We start from the raw sequence: 14,342 nt of genomic DNA, 5'->3' as shown, positions 1-14,342 counted from the left end.
TAATTTCTCACATCGGCTACAATCGAGGCCTATATACGTACCTATATATGTGTGTGTTTGCGCGCACAGATGTTTGGTTAAAAAAAAAGTGACAACCTAACTATAACGTATAGGTGACTGCGCGAAATCCCATATTTTAGTCACACTTTACCACTGAGTAGTCGTAAGGAGTCACTAAAATGGGGGATTTCGCGTGGTCACATATACGTTATAGTTAAGTTTGACTTGCGGTAAGCCTGAGGTTTAATACGAAAAAATAAATAAAGCTTCAAGCCCGCGCGTTGTTGCTGACATATTTCCTTGCAGTGTGATGCCCTATACCCTAGCGCATTTAAGTTTGCTTAGAAGTAAGCTTTTGTGTACAGTTCAGAGCTACTTGAAACCTGTTTTTTCTTTTAAGCGTAGATGTGCCTTTCTTTAGCTAGCACAGTTGCCTGGCAATGTCGCATGCTTGATCTCTGTGGCTAAAATGATGGAAGTCGCTGCATGAGAAACATTGTTGTGAAGTCAACGTTTCGTCGAAGGGACTTGTCTTCGGCAGGGCTGCCACCTTAGCGGCGTTTTTATGTACATCTAGATCACCCCTCCCCCCCCCCCCCCTCCAGTGAAAAGAAAGAGAGAAAGAAAGAAAGAGAAGGAGAGGAAGAAAGAGAGGAGGGAAAGAATTAAAGAAAGTACGCACGTACGTAATCGCTGGTGTTCTCACCTGTTGTACCAGCAATACGGGATTTCATGTAATATCATTTCAAATGTCGTGCTACAAATGGGCTGATATAACTGCACCCGTCCCCACGTACTTTTCGATAGTTACTGCCTCAAGAATACAATGGCACTAAACTTCAATCGACTTTTAATCGCTGCCCGGCAAGAGATAAGAGACAAGTTAAGCGTGTCGAGAGAAAATTTTGGCAGATCCCACGTACCGTGGGAATCGATGTTATGCGAAGCATGCGCGGGATGGTGACTGGCGTGATTTCTCACATTGAGCGAAACGTTACGGAATGACGCTATAGAAATAAGGAATTGGTATATGCACACTCATATGTTGAAGAGTCGCATATCTATTATATAACCAGTTGTTTACAGTTGCGTAACGATGGCAACAGCAACATGGGTGTTACCAACACCAGAAGCGGTAGGCTGATCTGTAGAGCTTATATTCTTCAAAACTGGATAGCCCGAATTCGAACAGGACAAAGAAGGAACACAGATGCACAGGACAGGCGTTACTCCCAACTAAGCTTCATTCGGGAAAGTTTCCCTATAGCTATATGCACAGCCAGGTGGCACGCGCAGGCGCACTGCACGTACGTTACTGTCACAATTACAGTTGTTATGCTTATACTTGTCGTTAGGACGGCGAACGCAAGCACGTTTCACGAACCCGTGTGTATGTGTAGAAGGGGCTCTTGACAGTTCTTGAACAAGGTCATCATCACCATGATCAGTGAGCACCACTGGACCGAACTTGTTAATCGGATCCGTTCATGATCGCGGCTATGATGAGTCTACGTGTAATGAAGTGCGAGGTATAGTGCAGCTGGTGGAAATCCTGGATGCCTCTTACGATGAAATGATCTATTATTCCTCCTGTCATGGAGGTGGCAGCGAGGTCTTTCGATGCCCTCTCCACATGTAATCCGTCTTTCACGTAGTATAAGCACCAAACATTGTTGGGTCTTGATAAATCAATGTTGAAGTCACCGGTAATGATGAGAGGCCTGGTTCTCTCGGCAGATTTATTGTAGGAAGCATTGACGCCGGTTGTTGCGTAATCCACGTGGTCAACGTTGCGAACCACGTGGACGAGTGGATGGTACTTGAGCGTCTTCCAGGGGTGTTCTATCTTCAGTTTCCTCACTTTCCTTGCGTCCGCCGCGGTGGTGTAGCGGTTAAGGTGCTCGGCTGCTGACCCGAAGGTCGCGGGTTCGATCCCGGCCGCGGCGGTCGCATTTCGATGGAGGCAGAATGCTAGATGCCCGTGTTCTGTGCGATCTCTGTACACGTTAAAGAATACCCGATGGTCAAAATTTCCGGAGCCCTTCGCAACGGCGTCTCTCACATCATAGCGTGGTTTGCGGACATAGAACCCCAACAAATATTATTATTATCACTTTTCTTGCGTGTCATTGTGTGTGTTCGCGGTTACTGTGTTGGTTGAGACTCTGTATCACCTGTGGCACACACCCGCATAACGTTAACTCTGGTTTACGGGTATGTGCCACACGTGACTGAGAGAAAGGGTTTCGTGACGTACGCGACATGTATTTTGCGTTATTCATGTCATGACCAGTGAATCGTGTTCGTCTTACTCTGCTCCCCTGCTATGCCAATTTTGGTATATTACAAGTTATGGAGGCGACCAGGGGAGCGCCCAGACGTAGGCGGCTAGATAGATAGATACGTAGATAGAAACGGCCAAAGTGCCTGAGGTTCGCTAAGAAATGCTTCGCATTTAAAAAGTAGGTGAGAATAAGCTGGTGCATGCCACGCTGGTAATTTAGGTTCATCAACGTAGCTCTGCGGTGTGTAACCTTTCGTCTTTCTTCCTGTCCCATTTCCAGGTGCGGTGCCTGTCGCGGCGTTCGCGCGGCCGCTATCTACTTCAGCGGGGATAGTGTAATAACAAAGACACCCTTTCAATGACCCACAAGTCCTTCTCCACACGTGTCTCGTCGGTCGACATGTCATTCAGTCGGAACGTGTTCATCATGAAGAGCCCACGCGTTTTGAACGTGATCAACCGTCGTGGGAATCAAGATTTGTAAACGAATTTCTAGGTACCTGCGAGGAGCAGCAGGGATCATCCTCGTAACCCTCTCATCCTGAATCCACCTGTCAGTGTTACAGCTATATCAGACCTTCCTCCGAAGCAATGTGAATTCCATTGCATAGCGCCAGCCGGATGTGTTCGAAACCGTACTGTGGAAAGTTCTACATAACGAGAACTACGTATAACGATCCCGTGCAACGCCTGATACATGAACCATCCACTTGTCTGACAGCTGTGAAATAGACGTCTCGAGGCATTGCCGTCGACACCCCAATATGACTGTTCCTCTTTCCTTATGCAAACACGTGTAAACCGTTACACTAAAGTATTTGTGACATCGCTGCGTCGACGTCTCAAACCGTGCATTCGCCTGATTTGGTGTTTCCATTTCGGTGGAGCTTGTGAGTGGTCTACTGTTCGGAAGTTGCTGCTGGTAAAGCACGGTGAACACACTGGCAGAGACAGATGACAGCAGTACGTCGTACCAACAAGGCCGAGTCTCCAAACCACTGTAAAAACGTTGCATTTCATGATACTGCAGTTGAGACTTGAGCGATAAAACACCCTAATGTTTCATCACAGCTGCACAACAAATCAAAACCCGATCCAGCAAAGTGCGATGTTGAGCTAATTAGTTCATTGCTTTAAGATTTGGTTCTGGCGTAAAAGAAAGAAAAAAGAAATTACCACGATTAAGGTACACCCTCGAGCGAAATGGGAGCGCCGCTGCGCGCGCGTTTTCATTTCGCGGTTTCCTTGGCGGCGGTGGCGATAGGCTTCGGCCTCGACGGCGTGAACGGCAGGATCTTCTCAGCGACAGCACTCAGCTTTCCTTTCAGCGGCGCGAACTGCTGAGGATCTTGGCGGCGGCGCTGATAGCAAATACTACGGCTCCATCTCGTAGTCTCGTGTGGCAGTCAGCTTTCCTCCTCACAATTTCGCCATACTCTCCGCGCTCTGCGTTCATCTTTCGCCGTGCTCGTTAGCTCGGTTACGACGAGGGACGACGCTCAACGCAGGAACGGGTGAGAGCTGCGCTCTAAAAAAAATCCCCTTTTAAAGCCAAGCTGTCTATGGCTAGGATCCGGGATTTCGTGGCATCCGCGTGGAAAATCCCCTAAGGCTTTCTAGCGAACAGTGGAAGAACCAATGTGTATTGAAGCTTTCAGTACATATCGGTACTTCTCTTAAGAATTACTCAAATCTGAACGCCGATCCTGAAATATAGAGATTTTGTTCCGCGGTCATGTTTCAACACGTGTGGACCGCATGGGGTGCCTCACCAAAAAGATGCTTGAGACCCAGTCTCGTCTCTGTAGCTTACCCGCACAAACCGTTATTAATCGCAATAGGCGAGTAAACAATGTGAGTACTACATTTACCAAAGTCACATACATGTTATTCCTTGTGAAGCCGCGGTCGCTAGCGAAACGTCCGTGGGCCGCATGCAGCCTGCCGTCCGCGTATTTGACACCCCTCAATTAGAGTGCAAAAATAAAAAAACAAACATGGATGATCCCTCTGTCATAGGAATCGGTATAACACGTAAGTGAAACGTGTCTTCACAGACGTAGTTGAGCGTTTGTTGCACATTATTTCGCCCCAAGGGCGATGGAATGAATGCTACAGCAACAAATTGTAATGTCACCCGAAGAACGACAAGCAGCTCGAAACTTGCAACGCACTGATCAAGCGGAAAGGACGCACGGAACGAACATACACAGGATGAGAGCGAACTGTCACATTTGTAACTTATTTCTGCGTTAGCACCGCGCTCCTTTCGCAAAAGCAGCCGCTGCAGTGAGCCAAGTGACCTTCGTGCTCTCAACGCGAGACGTACAAACCACCGCGATCACGAGATAAGCGCCCGCACAGGCGACCACGCACTGTAGACGCGGTCGCTCGTCGCTGCGGCGACGACCTTTCGAGAGCGCTCTTCTACGCTCTTCGAGCCCGTCGCGCCATCTCGCCAGTGATAACAAAAACACTGTAACACATATCTCTGAGTACAGGCGACCACGCCCTGTAGACGCGGGCGCTCGTCGCAACAGCGACGACCTTTCAAACGCGCTCTTCTACGCTCTTCGAGAGCCCGTCGCGCCATCTCGCTAGTGATAACAAAAACACTGTAACACAGATCTCTGAGTACAGCCACCCGCAAATGGTGTATATAAATAGCTCGCCGTTAGCATTGCGAAGAATGTGCCGTCCGTGGCCGAATCGTTTCGCGCTGCGCGCTGCGGAATGAGCGTCCGTGAGTTCGATTCCCGGTGACGGAACTTTTAGGGAGCTCCTTAAAGCGGCACCCGTTCGTCCCCGTCGTAGTGCGTAACCAGTCTTAACGCTAGTACCAGATCTTGACCTCCAAGGTGGTACCGGTGGGAGATTTCTCCTGTGCGTTGTTGAACAATAAAAAATTCGCAGCGTGCGAGTTAACTAAAAGCCGAATTCTTCTGTCTCTCATTCCCATTAGCAGCCATTGTTTACCTCCAAGGTAGTGCCTGGTGAGATTTCTCCTGTGCGTGATTAAACAATAAAAATTTTGTTCAAAACGCCGTTGATTGATGAAATAAACCAACGAAAGACGCCAGATGTTTTCTAAAAGCAAAAAGAAAAGACGCCAGATGTTTCTAAAGCAAAACGAAAAGACGCCAGCTGCTTAACGAAAGACGCCAGATGTTTCTCCTCTCCTACGGAAGCACCCACCACGACATTATTTGTCAATCTGCGGAGAAGCGAGGTACCATCTGTAAGGCATTATGTGCACTTCGTTGATGCGACTGTTGATGACGATGAAAAATTATGGCTAAGCCCTTTGTAAAAGGTTGGAAGCTTTAAACGACCCACTAGTTACGTAATTCGCATTGATTGACTCCCGGTCGTTATTTAACTCTCCCACCACGCTTTATAACATACGTTAACGTGAGAAATAGAGAGATCGAATTAATTTTATTGAGACCCTGAGGAAATGGATCATGGCAGCCTTATGGGCTTGCTTGGCAACCAATAGAAGTGCACTTGTGAGAAACCGACTACGTTATAAATCATCATAATCTTTGTGAAGTAGGGAAGCAGACACTATGCAATTTTTCTTCATTCTGTGGAGAACCGTGGTGCCCGCTAAACACCTGTAAGGCATTATGTGCACTTTGTTGATGCTGTGGCTGAAATTATGGCAGAGGCCTTTGTAATGGGTTGGACGCATTCAACAACTCACTCGTTGCACAATTCACATTGTGTGTCGCCTGGTTACTGAATTCGCGTTGTGTGACGCCTGGTTGTTAATTTACCATTCCACCACACTACATTACATATGTTAACGCGGTGCCTTCCCGACATGAAGCCTGTATAGGGTCTTCTTGCAAAGTAATTTCAAGCACCGACATGGCTCTGAGGTAGAATACTGGGCTCCCACGCAGCGGGCCCAGGTTCGAACCTCGTTCCATCCCTGGTATTTTTTTCTTATTTCGCGCGATAGTGATCACGGACACCGGCGGCGGCGGCGGCGGACAACTGCGGCGCCAAAGACGGCCCTTGTTGTGATCTCATAACAGCTTTCACTGTAAAAAAGAGATGAGAAGACTGTCAATCCCTTCATAACTTCGCTTCCGAAAAGAAGGCACGGACTTCTTGCGTAGTTCGGTCGCGCATGCCGCATGCGCCGTGAAATGTCCCGACTTTGGCCGGCGCCCGGCGAAAGCCTCGATGATTGGCTTCACATGTCAAAATTTGATCACGCTATGCAGTCACCACTGCCGCACCGCACCACTCGTTCAGAAACTTCTATCCCTTGGGCGCGTGTTTTCAACCGCAGGAAACACCGTAACATCACGGCGAAAACCTGAAGCCAGGTCATGTGGAACAGCTTGTGTTCCTGCATGACAATTTGTACTCTTACGGTAGCAGTCACTCACCGCGTTATGTGCTCGAGGACATGAGCAGATTTCGTTTCTTTCTACTTTCTTTCAATTTTCAATAAAATCTTTTTTATTCGATATTCGATATTTTTGGACAGCATGCGGCACTATTCAATTCGAATTCGATTCGAGAACAAATTTCACCATTCGCACACCCCCTGCAGAAACCGAAGAGTCAGTCATCAGAGCAACGGCAGTGCTTTCTTTCTCTGCTATTTGCCCTTATATGCATTGTGCGTGCGCGCTACCTTTGTGAAGATGATTATTCGGCTTCGACCATCGTCTTTTGTGTTCATTCTCGGGTAACTTAACCCCTCTTGTTGGGACCCCTTCTTTTGCGTTATACTGACGATGGCAGTCGTAACATTCAGGAAATCAACTCGCAGGTGCTGATTAACCCAATTTCCCGTTTGCTCTTTTGGGTTCTTGTACCGTCCCCACACAAAATTGTTGTCCCAATATATACCCACAAACGCTAAGCAAACGCCACAGCAGAAGACGAACAGAAAATGAGATAGGCGTGTGCCTCACCGTTGACACTTGACAAACAAGGGTAAGTACTTATTAGCTCCCGAAATGGCGCTTGGACAAGGAGTCCGTGACAGGAAGCAATCAGCGGACATCTCTTCCTTTCATTTTGTTACTACCTCTGCGCTGACGTCACAAGTCCTCTAGGACAAGCGTATGTGTGTCGGTGTGCAATTATACACGTCGCAGTTCTAGCACGGCTCGCGTGTCAACGCCGGTCACCAAGACATTTACCCGGCCACTGCCCAGATTACGAGATTAACTTGCCGTGCTCTCTTCGCAACGGCGAATCCTCGTCCCCGCCCCTCTTTATGCGGTAGTTTTACTTCGTGTTGCTAGCCCTACGAGTACATCCTGTAGGAGAAGTCACAATTCGAGCCACTTGAAATATAGCTTGTCTCATGCAAGTAGACAAATTTTCATGCCATGGTAGTACAACAATATCCAATCAGTATCATATGAACAAAAGAAGAGGAATACAGCAAGGGCTCATTTCTTTTTAGACACAGCCTAACAAATCCGACCTAGTGAGACCAACAACCACTGTGGTTTGGTTTCACTGGGTTGAATCAATATAATAAGTCACTTTCGGATTTTAGGTCTATCTTCATTTTTTTTCTTGTTCATTGTGCAACGAAAGTGCATCTTTGCTAAGGCCCAGAGCTGTTCATGGGCACTTTAAATGAATGAATGAATGAATGAATGAATGAATGAATGAATGAATGAATGAATGAATGAATGAATGAATGAATGATTTGTTCGCAGATATCACAGTTTTAACACCTTCCACGTCACGGGCGAGGTGGGCACGCCCGCCCGTTTCTAGTAAAAACAGCCCAGGCGGGCAATCAGCCCAAGCAGCCCAAGCTGCCACAGGCAGGCAATCGATGTCGGTTCATGCACGCAACACAAACGACACAAATTGAAAGCGTGATGGCGTGTTTATAGTTTAATGAGCTTCCCAGTGATCCCTTTGTGAGCGCCAAGCTGTTTTCCTCCCTAGAAAACAAGACCTAAGGTTTACAAACACTCCACGCTTGTTAATCCCCACGCATTATTACTTTCTCAGAGCCTTATTCTCGGACAAGACTCTAAGTCAAATGTCCTTGGCTTCGAAAGCCAACGTGATCACTAAGATTCTGTATTTTGTTTTCCTGTATGAGTCCCTGCATTTTGCTTCTATGACGATTCGCACTTCGTCTCATTCGTGTAGCCACGCGCCCTCTCTTCGTGTAGCCGCGCGCTTCGTGTAGGCTACACGAAGAGAGGGCGCGTAGCTTCGTGTAGCTTCGTGTAGCCGCGCGCCCTCTCTCCCCATAGGGAGAGGACGCGGCGCCGCGTAAAAGGTCAAGCGCTGACACGCTGCAACGCGTACGTGTGTTCAGGCCTTTAGCTTTTACGCTGTCGCACACTAACTAGAATCAACGGAAGAGTTGCCTGCTCACGCATAACATTAGCGCTGCCTTGGAGGGGAAAAGAAAAACGTTTGCGCATACGGAATTATTGAATAGTAGGACAAAGAGTGAAACATTTCGTGCATGCTATTTGCTAGTGAGATGGCAAGGGGGCGACGCGCCGCTATTAAATCAAGTCACCACTCGAGCATTCTTTATCTTTACATTTTGCTTTGGAGGTACTGGCTGCTATTTTCAGATATGTGTGGTGCCGGTACATGGCGGCACCTCGCGGGCCACGGCGATATCACAACACGTGAACTCTGAGACCATCCGCTGGCGCGCCATTCATAAAATCACCCAGTACCAGTTGCGCCTAATAATGTCACCTGCTACGTACATATTGACAAAATTGCCGGAGTGATATCAAGCAATTTGATTTGCTGTTGCTGATAGAATATTGCAGTTGTGAAATAATATTTGACCCGCAAATTCACAAGAGCCTTGAAAACAGATCGGCAGGATTTTCTGACGATGTTCACGCAGTGTTGCAGGGCTCGTTTAAGAGCAGAATACAACGGTTCAGGTACCGTTTTAACAGCGGCGCTGCTAAAGCTTGAGGTAAAACGGATGACCACAAAAAGCTATCATTATCACGAACGGGTATGGGCCACAGAAATTGGACAAACCCCACTACTTACCGCTAGTCCACTAAAAATGAAGAAGGCAAATAAAGACATAAGTAGAAAGAAAGAGAAAGAAAGGAAAGAAAGAGAGAAAGAAAGAAGGAAAGAAAGAAAGAAATAGCATTAAAACAGAGAAAGAGAAAAATGGACAGAAAGAAAGAAGAAAAACAGAAAGAGAAAGAAAGACAGTGAATCAAAGAAAGAGAGAAAAGAACTAAAGAGAGAGAGAGAAAGATAGAAAGAAAGGAAGTGGCGATAGCCAGAAGACTTGAGGACCAATCAGCTTCGCTGTGCCAAGCCTTGCGATCGAATCACGGCGGTGACTGCCGCATTTCGATGGAGGCGAAATGCTAGAGGCCCGTGTACTGAGATTGAGGTGCACATTAAAGAACATAAGATGGTAAAATTTTTGGAGTCCTCTACTAGCTACGGCATTCCTCATTATTACATCATGGTTATTGGACGTAAAATCCCAAAAATTAGCATTATTATTTGTTGTTGAAATGTTCCATCGTTAAGTCAGGAGGTGAAAGATACCGCTACACACTCTGTCAGATACATGGCGCAACCGAGCAAGGGCAGATGAATCGTACGCACACACTCACGCACGCGCATACACCTCTATAAATGGCCAGAAGTCTGGCGGTGTCTACGAGTGTGCTGCTGTACCAAATGATCAAATTTAAAAAAAAACACAGAGACAGTAACAATAGTGAGGGCAAGCCGAGAGGGGCAATTGTGCAGGCTGTAAAAAAAGCGCTATTTGAAAACAATAGTGCTCGCTTTTTTGGCGCATATGCGTCACTAGAATTACGTACTACTAAAAAAATAATGAACGATAATGCCCCTCTCCCGTCTTTTCAAAACGCCTTTTCAAAAGGAAGAAAGCATGTTGCATCCCATACAAGCAAATATCCGGTAGTCAGTGATGTAGTCGATTTACTTCGTGGAAGGTTTGGCTTAATTTCTATTGTTACAACGAACTTACAGTGTCTCCTCCACGGTGTTCTATAAATGAGGTGCTTCGAATGAACTGTTAGAAATGTTTTTCCAAGTGCATTGATCGAAAGTCGTGTAAGCCCTCGCTAGTTTCGGTCTAGGAGGCGCAAAAAGTGGGTGACCATTAACGCGATGCCGGGCCCCATTTCAATAAAGCAGGTAAACAAGCTGGTATCATTGAGTACATTGCCTTTCACCGAGATCTTAGCAAAAAGTAAGGAAACTGGGCATCGAAGTTTAAACAAAATGCAATCGCATTGCTCTAAAACGCACTTCGACAAATATAGTTCACATTTACTGTGTTTCATGAAGGGACAGTTCAACAAAATACAGGAAGTAGAAAGCATAGGTCGGCAAGCTCACTCATGAATCGACTCACTCAGACTCCCTCAAACTCAGATCGGCCCGTGAGTCTGAGTGTGAGTGAGTCCGGGCGAATAATATTTTGGTGAGTTTGAGTCCGAGTGAGTCCGGTTGAAGAAATTTTTAGTGAGACTGAGTCCGAGTGAGTCCGGTTGAGGAAAATAGTGGTGAGCCTGAGTCCGAGTGAGCCCTAAGCGCATAATATAATTCTTGAGTGAGTCTGAGTGAGCTTCAACTTTTTTGCCCACCTATGGAAGAAAGAGAAGACTGTAGAAAAGGAATATACTGAAAAAGAAAAAAAAAACACTTTGCTCTGAAACTTCCTTATAAAATAAGGCACAATATCAGCGCTTTGAATTATGGAGAGCACCTACACCGCTACAGATTAACCCCTTGCACCAAAGTACGGGCGCTCGAATTTTGCTGATAAGGTGGGAAAGAAATGGCCAGGAAGATTTTTTTTTGTTTATGTTGTGATTTCACCAGCTGCTCAGTGAGATAGCATGTCGCACAGCGGAGACGGTATGCAAATTAACGACAGCCGAGCTGCCACTCTTGCCCTCTTGTGCGAGCTTGCATTGCTCGTGAACCCTTTTCTGCTTGGATGCGTGTATAGCTAAGCGCCCCTGCTTTGCCACTTAAGTGACGCGTAATTGAAGGGTATACACGTGAAGTTTCTTACATCCTGAGAGGCGTAATGCGAAGTATTGTGTCTTTTCATTTTGGTTACTCGATGCTTTTGTTTCAGCCAACTTTTGTTTCAGCCAGATAAACTGGACTTTCCAGAGAAAAGTCAGATGGCTTTTGTTTCAAGGTTGCCGTTAAGTTTACGCAAGCTTGCCCTCACCCATTTCCTTTGAACTACCAGCCACGAATGAATATATCACCAGTGGAAGGGCTTCAGTTTGCCAGCAGATTTTTCAAACTGCCGCAACTGTAAACTTTTCGCATGTGAAGTTGGTCTTGCTCAAGGAGCACGTTAAAGAAGGCTAATATTGAGGTGAGCAGGATACGATGATGACGCTGATTCTTCCTTGTAGCATTTCTGCATAATATATACGCATTGCACCATGCATCCGTCGGCCTCATCATAAGTCACCCGATAGTAGAGAGTACAAAACCACTGCAATATTCAGTTTAAAACTGTGAGGACATAAGACAGCGGAGGACAGACCAATGAGAAAAAGTGACAATGCGCTACTGAAACTTTAGGCTACCAACCTGGAAAATGCACCGAAAATCCGCATGAAAAAATATTGGCTGCGGCTTAGCTCGGCTAGGCCCGGTTATGCAAGCAAAAGCTTGTTACAATTGGTTAGGATTGTTTACCCTCGTAGCCGAAGCACAGTTTGCAAACCGAACTTCGCCGAAGTCGAACGCGAGGCGTCCATTGCCGCCCCTAAAGCTCGTCGCTGTCATCTTTCTGCATCCTTCTTCCGATTTTTAGCTCGGCGAAGCTCCCGTTCTTCCCCTGTTTCAGCCTGCACATTGCGCACTGGTACTCGTGTTTCCGCTTTACCTAATCGGCAAGCCGAGCGACACCGCAGGATAGTCCGACGTAGCTTGCGGCTTTCTTTCACCGCTGGGACAGCGCTGACAACTTTTCCACAGATGGACCAGCGTCTCATCTGCACCCATCTGGACCCATGGACCAGCGTCCTGGCTCCCTCCTTCCATCGCGCGACCATGGCACAACGCCTCAATTTACATTCTACCTGAACTGAAGCACTCGCCCGATGACCCGACGTGGCAGAGAGAGTGACGAGTCATGTGGTCAATCACGTGTACACAGCCGGCGAGCCAGCGTTTGTCATCCTAGCAGCGGTCGGAGCAGCGGCGGCGGTGGCGGACGCGGCTAGTCACGCGGTATGCGTTCTTCGTTTCAAGGCCAAGCGGAGATACACGGCGAAACTCGCACGACTAGGCCAGTGAAGCTTTCGCTTTTAAATATACGCGTGGTAATTGGAGAAGGTTCGTGCCTTTATGAGGTACAGCTACTATACGTTTATATTATTTCTTCCTTAAAAATAAAGACACCCATTACAGAACCATCATAGGTAAATGTTCTCTACAGCAATGTCAGACGTGGGTGCAGATGAGTGTCTCTGCATCGTATAATTGGTTTCCACGTACTGTAACACAGCCCCTGTCAATGATCTTCGTTCGACTGACCGGTATAGCTTTACAAGCGGTGACGTGCATAAATGAAATAGTATTTTGTCAGTGATTCCGGACGATTACACTTTTATCCCTACTGAGACGCTCCGTATGTCGTTCCAATAATTCCATATGTTTCATATAAATATATGGAAAATGTATGGCAAATATATAGAAAATATATGCATTCCGTAAGAAAACATATCGAATTATTGGTATGGCATACAGAATTTTTCTGTAGTAATCGAATCTGTATATACAGATTCGATTACTAGTGAAATCCGAGAGATGGGAGGCACCGCAAAAGAAAAGAAAAGTTGTAGAACGTAAAAAGAAAGCATCAAAGGTCAAGTTATTACTTTTAAGCTTGTACGCTACCCACACAAATGACACACCCTATAATGACATTCCTCGGTCAAAGCATTCAGCACAGCATGCACCTTTTCACTGAACAACTTTCAGAATTTCGTTGCTGTTGATGGTACGAGTTCAAGTGGGTCCTTATTGGAGCTCAGAAGGCAGCCAACTTTTATAAACGTCGTTCGACCGAGAGGAAAAGCGAATCCCGCGCTCCCCCTGATAACAAAACCATGGGGGGCACAAACACGTAATTGCGACAGATCGCGTCCGACTTAGGGCGAGTGAATGCCACCTCGCCTGCCGTGAAAGACTGTTTTCAGGTCGTACGGTGACAAATATCGAGCCAGACTAATGGACCCACATTTCTTTGGTGACTGGAGAGGCGAACCATAAGGGAAAAAAAAGAAAGATAAAAAAGACGTAGAGGCGTATAATTAAGCTTCCCTTTACCGCGTTTATCCGACATGCAATTCAGTTTGTCCCTTTTGTGGATGCCACTTCGTAGCGCACAGAAGAAAAACTACAGGCGTTCTTCACGTTTCCTTTTTGCTTCCGCTTGTGCAAGAACACCGGCGAAGCGGGGGTGCGAAAATGCGTGACGTTGTCCCTGTAATTACGCGCCGTCTTCGGAGGAAAGATGAGTGAGGTAAGTTAAAAGAACGAAACAACATAGAGTGAAGGATTCAACGCACAAACACAATGCACACATTGGAATAAGGAAATCACAAAAGAGAATGAACAGATAATTGAGCTCAATTGCGGGTGTTAATGACAGTTTTTCGACGTCACCAAAAGTGGTCACACGAAGAAATGCGATCGTGATCAGCGCCGTGTGAAAGGGATGCGTTTCGATCAAGGCGGCGACGAGAACCTGCGCCGAAGCACTTCCTCCAGCGACGTTAGTGTATTTAGCTGGGCTAGATGGTACTGGCTTGATGAGTCCGTAATGCTAGCGAACACACACGACAACACGGTGTTTGTGTTGTCTTGACTTCTCTGTTGTGTCCGTGTCTGCACGCCCAGTCTTTTAGCATGAACACCGACTACAGAGTACACAGAACGACATAGGATAACCGCTAGTTGACCTGACACAAGACAACCTAGCGGTTGTTGTGTGTCGTTCTGTGCAGTCTGAAGTGCGCTATTATTATGGATTAATCCAGCG

The 14,342-nt window shown here is 46.7% G+C and overlaps 1 protein-coding gene across 1 annotated transcript in view; it reads left to right on the top strand.

The window, feature by feature from the left end:
* The window catches only part of LOC119387709 (calcitonin gene-related peptide type 1 receptor), a 43,624-nt gene extending 40,661 nt beyond the window's left edge, over positions 1-2,963 (top strand). Inside the window, exon 15 of the mRNA XM_037655188.2 lies at positions 2,565-2,963. The gene's annotated coding sequence lies outside the window, so the exon portion shown is untranslated. The remainder of the gene's footprint in view (positions 1-2,564) is intronic.
* The last annotated feature ends 11,379 nt before the right edge of the window (positions 2,964-14,342 follow it).

This window comes from Rhipicephalus sanguineus, chromosome 3 (genome assembly GCF_013339695.2).
Source record: "Rhipicephalus sanguineus isolate Rsan-2018 chromosome 3, BIME_Rsan_1.4, whole genome shotgun sequence".
NCBI classification, from domain to species: domain Eukaryota; kingdom Metazoa; phylum Arthropoda; class Arachnida; order Ixodida; family Ixodidae; genus Rhipicephalus; species Rhipicephalus sanguineus.
Note: the sequence above shows the minus strand (reverse complement) of the source record. Positions and strands in the feature narration are given on the sequence as shown.